Source organism: Bos taurus, chromosome 29, assembly GCF_002263795.3.
Source record: "Bos taurus isolate L1 Dominette 01449 registration number 42190680 breed Hereford chromosome 29, ARS-UCD2.0, whole genome shotgun sequence".
NCBI classification, from domain to species: domain Eukaryota; kingdom Metazoa; phylum Chordata; class Mammalia; order Artiodactyla; family Bovidae; genus Bos; species Bos taurus.
In genome coordinates this window covers 31,737,613-31,746,112 of record NC_037356.1, presented here as the reverse complement: position 1 = coordinate 31,746,112, position 8,500 = coordinate 31,737,613, and positions in this window count along the sequence as shown.

The window sequence follows — 8,500 nt, the reverse complement described above, 5'->3', positions numbered from 1 at the left end:
TGTTTTAAATTACCCTTTTCAAGGCCACGCTAGGCAATGCAGATGCTGCCTGGTCTAACTTGAACTGCAAACAGCAATGTTTTGTCCGCTTTCCTTGAAAGCGCTGGATGGAGTGTGTGAAGCTTAGAGTGATAAGGATTGAATTTTCAGGTTTATCTTTTAATAGGCACGATAAGATTCTAATGCCTCAGCGCTCCATGCTATCTGGATGTTGGTGGTGGGAACCGTCACCAGAGGGATGTACTGGGCGGTGGGGGTGGGGGTGGGGGGCTGGGTTAACCTCAGAGAAACACAAACATGAGTGGGTGGAGTGCGCCCTTTCCATGAGAATCGCCGTCCCTCTCTTTCACAGCCTGGCCCAAATGATCAGGCTTTATGCCAGTAAGCAAAGCAACGGATTATTTTTTCCATTGGTCAGAGGAAGTTTTCTTTCTTTCTTTCTTTCTTTTTTCCTTTTTGTGAATGGAGATAAAAAACGCTCATTTGAAAAGGGAACTATAGGAATTTCATTTTAGTAAAATGAAAGGCTGCTTAGGTTCCCAAGAAGCCCTGGAGGAAGGTGCAAAGCTCAAGGCAACAAGGGTCCTTGGAATCCTGCAGATGTGCATGTAAATCCTATTTCTGTTGCAGACCAGCTGTGCAGCCTTAATGTGGCTTTACCTTCATGAACTTCAGTTTTCTGGACTATCACAAGGGGAAAATTCTAGGTAAATAAAGTGAAACGAGTGCAAGTAAAATATTTAGAAGACACTCAATATTTATTAGTTTCCTTCTTTTGCCTTTGAACTAAGACAAAAGATTACACAGGCTTCCCACCCATCTTCTGTGTATTTGGGAACAAAGTCATGAATACAAATATAGGAAGCCCGAGGGACGGCTCTGCATATACAACATCTTATCCTGCCAGCTGATCTCATTCACTTCAACTCACCAAATATTTATGAAGTGTATGCTTGTGCTTCAAGCTGCTTGGGACTGTAGAGTTTACAGTTGAATGAGAGATGGTTACTGACTTGTGTCTTCCAGAAACTTCTCTCTTACACAACAACAAAGCTTTGTACGTTGGGCAGGTTAATAGTACACGGTGATGTGTCTACGTGCGTGTACTTAGGCACGCACACACACACACGTTGCACATAAACAGTTTTGGAAGGGAGATAATCCACAAGGGCTGGAGGAATGAAAGGGACTTCTTAATTTTCTTGGCTGGGATGGGAGGGGCTCTACAAGGAGCAAAAATACCACCCTATAACTATTCTTCTTTCTAAACTAAAGTCAGGGGCCTCTGAATTTCACAACTACCCAGATAATTCCCCTCTTAATGCTATTCAATATTTATTTAAATGCCAAGAACATTGGAGCCTCCATGCCTCCAGGCTTCAGCTATTTCTTCTGGCTGGAATTCTCTCTTCCAACTTTAGAAATCTGACTCACGCGTCCACTCCCAGCTCAAAGCTCCTCTCTCAAGCCTTCTCTCCTTTTGTAGCTCTATTACCTAATGTAGTCATGATACATATTTTAGGAGTGAATGAAATCAGTCTTATAAATGGTTCTGGAAGTTAATTTCTGCCAAAAATATTCCACTGACCCCTAAACTGGCTTGAGACCTTTCATAACTTGCCAATAACCCCACTCTGGGTTCTTCTATCATTTTCTCCCTTGTCCTCCTTATTGTCAAGTCAGAGAGTGAAAGCTTTGATGGAAGCATGAAGTCCTCTCTGCTATCTCTTGAGTATCAATCCGACAAGCAGAAGAAAAAGGGAGAACAGTATGTGTTTGTGACACATAGCCCTCTGTCAACAAGCCCATTGGTACCATATGGGTCAGCAGTACATATGGCAGTAAAAGTGTTAGTCACTCAGTTGTGCTGACTCTTTGCGACCCCATGGACTGTAACCCACGAGGCTTCTCTGTCCACGTATTCTCTAGGCAAGAATACTGAAGTGTGTAGCCATTCCCTTCTTCAGGGGATCTTCCCGACGCAGGAAATGAACCCAGGTCTACCATGTTGCAGGCAGATTCTTTACCATCTGAGTCACGAAGGAAGCCCCAGACAAGTAAATTAAAGGAGATGAAGATACGTGTATATGTATATGTATATGTATATGTATGTCCATCTGAAACTATCACAACATTGTTAATCGACTATACTCCAATATAAAGTAAAAAGCTGGAAAGAAAAAGAATGTGAAGAACAAAGTGTTAAAATATATGGAGTCCCACCATTGATCTCTTTCACAGGGAACTAACAAGTGAGAATTCACTCATTTTGTACCAACAGGTTTATTGTTGTTATTGTTGCTTAATGGTTAAGTCATTGTGTCCAACTTTTCGTGACCCCATGGACCGCCAGGCTCCTCTGTCCATGAGATTTCCCAGGCAAGAATACTGGAATACTGGAGTGGGTTGCCATTTCTTACTCCAGAGGATCTTCCTGACCCAGGGATCAAACCTGCATCTCCTTCATCGCCTGCATTGCAGGTGGATTCTTTACTGCTGAACCAGAGAAGCCCCTTATAACAACAGGACAACAAACCAAATAACTGAAAACGGAAAAAAAGAAAAAAACCTAAAACTCTTCTGCCAAGTAATTAATCATGCTGCTTTTCTCTTGTGACGTGTGAACTGATTTACAGGATTTTGGGAGTTGGTAGATACTGTGAAATGCATGCTTAGTCGCACAGTCATGTCCAGCTCTTTGCAACCCCTTGGGCTGTAGTCCACCAGCTCCTCTTCCATGGAATTCTCCAGGCAAGAATACAGGAGTGGGTTGCCATTTGCTTCTCCAAAGGATCTTCCTGACCCAGGGATTGAAACTGGGTCTCCTGTATTGCAGGCGAATTCTGTACTAGCCACCAGGGAACCGTCTCTTCCTCTTCTCTATAATAGGAACGATCTTTAAAATATGGATAATGATAATATAACCAGAAGTGACTCATGGCCTGGCAAGGCTTTGGAGCTTGGCGATGAGTCCTTCAAAATATTCTCAAAATTCAAGTGAGTCCAACAGAACCACTGAAATTCAGTAGGATGTTCTGGTATTTATGGAGAATTGTTCAGGAAACACACTTTTTGGGGGGAGCCAAGAGTATGGTTCAAATTGTTGCTCGGTTTTTGATAAAGCTGAGTTGTACTCAGGCCACCCACATCCCCTCCCTGCCCTGGTTGACCCTCTTTATCCCTGAGAAGTGTAGGCAGGAGCATGGTGCCTACAGGCTTGTTCTCCGGCATTTCAATTTCTATCAGGACTTACTTTCAGCCCTTTATTAATTTTTTCACGTTTCTTTTTTTTTTTTAATTGGTAGCAACTCTTAAGTGCCTCTAAGGCAGGAGACAGCTGGTTTTTACCACATTGCTGATTGAGTTCATCAACTTCTCTTTGCCTCCCCCTGCCCCTCAAAGCCAATGGAAAGTCACTGGCAATGACATGAAGCATTTATTCTTTTTCCACCTCTTTTTTTTTTTTTTTATCGGGAAAAACATTGGAAAAACAGATTGTATGCCCAGGCTGTTGGCTCTTGACATTCCCTCTCTGTTCAGACCTATTATCACAGTAACAAAAACGGTTTAGATAACATAAACCTAACCAGAATTCCTGGAGAAGGAAATGGCAACCCACTCCAGTATTCTTGCCTGGAAAATCTCATGGACGGAGGAGCCTGGTGGGCTACAGTCCATGGGGTCGCAAAGAGTCGGACATGACTGAGCGATTTCACTAACCAGAATTCATTTCAGCCTGCTCCAGGACAAGGAGGGGAACTCTCCCTCCAATTTGGGGCAGAAACTGGACTTTTTCCAGGAATCCAGCTCTGCCCGAAATGGAGCAGGAATGTGATCCATACTCTGGATCATTTCCAAGAGAAATGGCCTTTTGGGGGATATATTAATACATTCATGGGAAAGGGAACTCAGCTTCACTCCAGCGTACGCTCTAGGACCTGTTTAGAAGACTTCTGCTCTGGCCCTGTACCTTGAACTCACACTACCCCTCTGGGTTACACTTGGAATATTCACGGCCCTGGGATTCCTTGCCAAAATAGCCTTTAGCCTCCTTAGAAGAGGATTTTTCTGGGCCTCTTGCTTGGCTGTGTTCTCTGGAAGATGATCGCTGTGTATATCTTAAGCAAGCAACGTGTAGCCCTTTGTGGTGATGCAGATGGAGGCTGAGCTTCCTTGACAGGGATAGAGAAAGGGGAGGGAAAAGAAGGGTGTGAACCAGCCTATGCGTGCGTGTGCGTGCTGTGCTACGCACGTGCTCATTCAGTCCTCTCTGACTGTTTGTGACCACCCAGGCTCTAGCCTGCCAGGCTCCTGTGTCCCTGAGATTCTCCAGGCAAGAAAACTGGAGTGGGTGGCCATTTCCTCCTCCAGGGGCTCTTCCCAACCCAGGGATGGAACCCACGTGATCCGGATGAGAGATGGGACTCCCAGTGGTTAAAGGTGGATTCTTTAACCACTGAGCCACCTGGGAATTCCTGCGTGAACTGGCGGGGGGGACTCTATTCGTGCTTCCAGGTCTTGGTGCAGACATTGGAGGAGGCTGAGAACTCAAGCTAATCCGGCTTTTGTAGGCTGTTACGAGGGTAAATGTGATGGATAGAAGGATGGGCCATCAGTTCGTTTGATACGAATACGAATATTGTTACGTCTGAATATTTAAATTTATGGTGTGTTACTCTGCATTTACATTATTGCCCAAGGTCCCCAAATGGTAAAAGAGAGCCTGGGGGAGGTTATTACTCAGGCCCCTTAATCTGCTGAGCTGATTAGAAGGAATAGGTTCAATATACTCTCTGGGTGAAACTCTCTCTGCTTTCCCTTCAGGAGTAAGGACAGGGTTTTCTGTTGTGAAAAGAACCTGGAATTTGGAGCCAGAAAGATGTTGATTCAACGAACACGTATTAAGCACCTATTACATGTCATCCAGAGGTAGACACCAGGATAAATAAAATGAAGCCAAAATTCTCAGAAAATTTACAGCAGGAAAATGGATGGTTGTGTGAAAAAACAGCAACAAGACAATCTGTTAAAGTCATTGTTCAGTTCAGTTCAGTTCAGTTGCTCAGTCGTGTCTGACTCTTTGCGACCCCATGAACCGCAGCACGCCAGAACTCCCTGTCCGTCACCAACTCCCGGAGTTCACCCAAACTCTTGTCCATCAAGTCCGTCACGCCATCCAGCCATCTCATCCTCTGTTGTCCCCTTCTCCTCCTGCCCCCAGTCCCTCCCAGCATCAGGGTCTTTTCCAATGAGTCAACTCTACGCATGAGGTGGCCAAAGTATTGGAGTTTCAGCTTCAGCATCAGTCCTTCTAATGAACACCCAGGACTGGTCTCCTTTAGGATGGACTGGGTGGATCTCCTTGCAGTCCAAGGGACTCTCAAGAGTCTTCTCCAACACCACAGTTCAAAAGCATCAATTCTTTGGTGCTCAGCTTTCTTCATAGTCCAACTCTCACATCCATACATGGCTGGAAAAGCCATAGCCTTGACTAGATGGACCTTTGTTGGCAAAGTAATATCTCTGCTTTGGAATATACTATCTAGGTTGGTCATAACTTTCTTTCCAAGGAGTAAGCGTCTTTTAATTTCATGGCTGCAATCACCATCTGCAGTGATTTTGGAGCCCCCCAAAATAGAGTCTGACACTGTTTCCACTGTTTTCCCATCTGTTTCCCATGAAGTGATGGGACCAGATGCCATGATCTTAGTTTTCTGAATGTTGAGCATTAAGTCAACTTTTTCACTCTCCTCTTTCACTTTCATCAAGAGGCTTTTTAGTTCCTCTTCACTTTCTGCCATAAGGGTGGTGTCATCTGCATATCTGAGGTTATTGATTTTTCTCCTGGCAATCTTGATTCCAGCTTGTGCTTCTTCCAGCCCAGCGTTTCTCATGATGTACTCTGCATATAAGTTAAATTGTTAGCCATTATTTATTATTATTTTTTTTAATTAAGGTAACGTTGATTTATAACATTATGTGTTTCAAGTATACAGTATTACATTTCTACTGTGACCCTTACAGAGGGCTCACTACCAAAAATTTAGTTTCCATCTGTCACTCTAAACTTGGGTTTTGCCCTCCCTCTAGCTCTCCTCTGGCTTCCCTGGTGGCTTGGATGGTAAAGAATCTGCATGCAATGCATCCCTAGTTTCATCCCTGGGCCAGGAAAATACCCTGGAAAAGGGAATGGCTATCACTTCAGTATTCTTGCCTGGGGATTCCATGGACAGAGGAGCCAGAAGGGCAACAGTCCAGGGGGTGGAAAGGGGTGTGGAAAGGAGACGGATAGACTGATCAACTAACACTTTCACTTTTCAGCCCTCCTCTCTGGTAACCAGAACTCTGTTCTCTGTATCTATGTGTTTGTTCTTTGTATCTATGTGTTTTCGTTTGGTTTGGTTCATTTATTTATTTTGTTTTTCTGTTTTGTTTGTTTGTTTATTAGGTTTTTATCTTCTATGTATGGGTGAAATCTTAAGATGATTGTCCTTCCCCATCTGACTTATCTCCCTTAGCATAGTACCCTTAAGTTCCATTCAATGGCAAGATTTCACATTTTTTACGACTTGAGTAGTATTCTGTTTCCCATATCTTATTCGTTCATTCATTCATTCATTGATGGGCACTTAGGTGTTTCCATATTTTGACAAATGTAAACAATGCTGCAATGAACATAAGGATGCATATTTCTTTTCAAATTATTGTTTTCTTCCTTAGACAAACATGCCGAAGTGGGATTACAGGATCATATGGTAGGTCTACTCTTAACTTTCTGAATAATCTCCATACCGTTTTCCATAGTGGCTGCAACAGTTTACATTCCTACTAATCATGTATGAGGTTTCCATTTTCTCCACATCCTAATTAACACTTGCTATTTCTTGTCTTTATGATAATAGCCATCCTGACAGGTGTGAGGTGACCTGTCATTGTGGTTTTGATTTGAACTCCCCTCACAATTAGTGATGTTGAGCATCTTTTCATGTGTCTGTTGACCATCTGCATGTCTTCTTTGGAAAAATATCTAATCAACTCCTCTGCCCATTTTGCACTAAGATTATTTGTTTTTTGTTGCTGAGTTAGGGTTTCCCTGGTGGCTCAGTTCAGTTCAGTTTAGTCGCTCAGTCGTGTCTGACTCTTTGTGATGCCATGAGTCGCAGCGTGCCAGGCCTCCCTGTCCATCATCAACTCTGGCTCAGATGGTAAAGAATCTACCTGCAATGCAGGAGACCCAAGTTCAATCCCTGGGTTGGAAAGATCCCTGGAGAAGGGAATGTCTACCCACTCCAGTATTCTTGCCTGGAGAATCCCATGGACAGAGGAACCTGTCAGGCTACAGCCCATGGGGTCGCAGAGTCAGAGACTACTGAATGACTGACACTTTCACTTTTGTTGAGTTATATGAATTCTTTATTATTTCAGATATTAACCCCTTATCTGATATATTTCAGATGTTAACCCCTTATCTAATATTAACCCCTTATCTGATAAAAATCTCCTCCCATTTGGTAGGTTGCCTTTTAGTTTTACTGATGGTTTCTTTTGCTATGGAGACATTTTAAAGTTTGATTTAATTTCACTCCATTTGTTTATTTTTCCCTTATTTCTCTTGCTTGAGGAGACACATCCAGAAGGATGTTGCTAAGACTGATGTCCAAGACACACTGCCTGTGTGTGTGTGTGTGTGTGTGTGTTTTCTCTTCCTTGGAGTTTTATGGTTTCAGGCCTAACAATTCAGTTCTTTAATTCATTTTGAGTTCATTTTCGTGAATGTTATGTGAGATAGTAGTCTAGTTTCAATTTTTTTTTTTTTTGGCATAAGACTACCCAGTTTCCAAACACCATCTCCTGAAGTGCCATCCTGTCTCAGTTGTAAGTTCTCTGCTCTTTTGTCATAAATCAATTGTCCATAAATATGTGGGTTTACTTCTGGACTCTCAATTCTGTTTCATTGGTCTATGTATTTGTTTTTCTGCCAATACCATATTGTTTTGATTACTATGTCTTTGTAATATAATTTGAAGCCAGGAATTTTGATGCTTCCAGCTTTGTTATTTCTTCTCAGGATTACTTTTTCTGTTTGGGATCTTTTGTTGTTCTATGTACATTTTTGACTTTTTTTTTCTATCTCTGTGAAAAATTTCCTTGGGATTTTGAGATTACATTGTGTCTGTAGATTGCTTTAGGTAATATGGACATTTTGACAATGTTAATCCTTCCGGTTCATGAGTGTGGAATATTTTTCCATTTATTTGTGTCTTTTTCAGTTTCTTTCAATAATGTCTTACAGTTTTTAGTGTACAAGTTCTTCTGCCTTCTTGGTTAAACTTATTCCTTAGTATATTATTCTTTTTGTTGTGATTGTAAATGAGCTGTTTTTTTTTTCTTTTAAAGTTTCTCTTTCTGCTACCACATTGTTAGTATATAGAAATAAAGCAGATTTTTATACATTGATTTTTGCATCCTGTAACTTTAATAGTTCTTTTTTTTTTTTTTT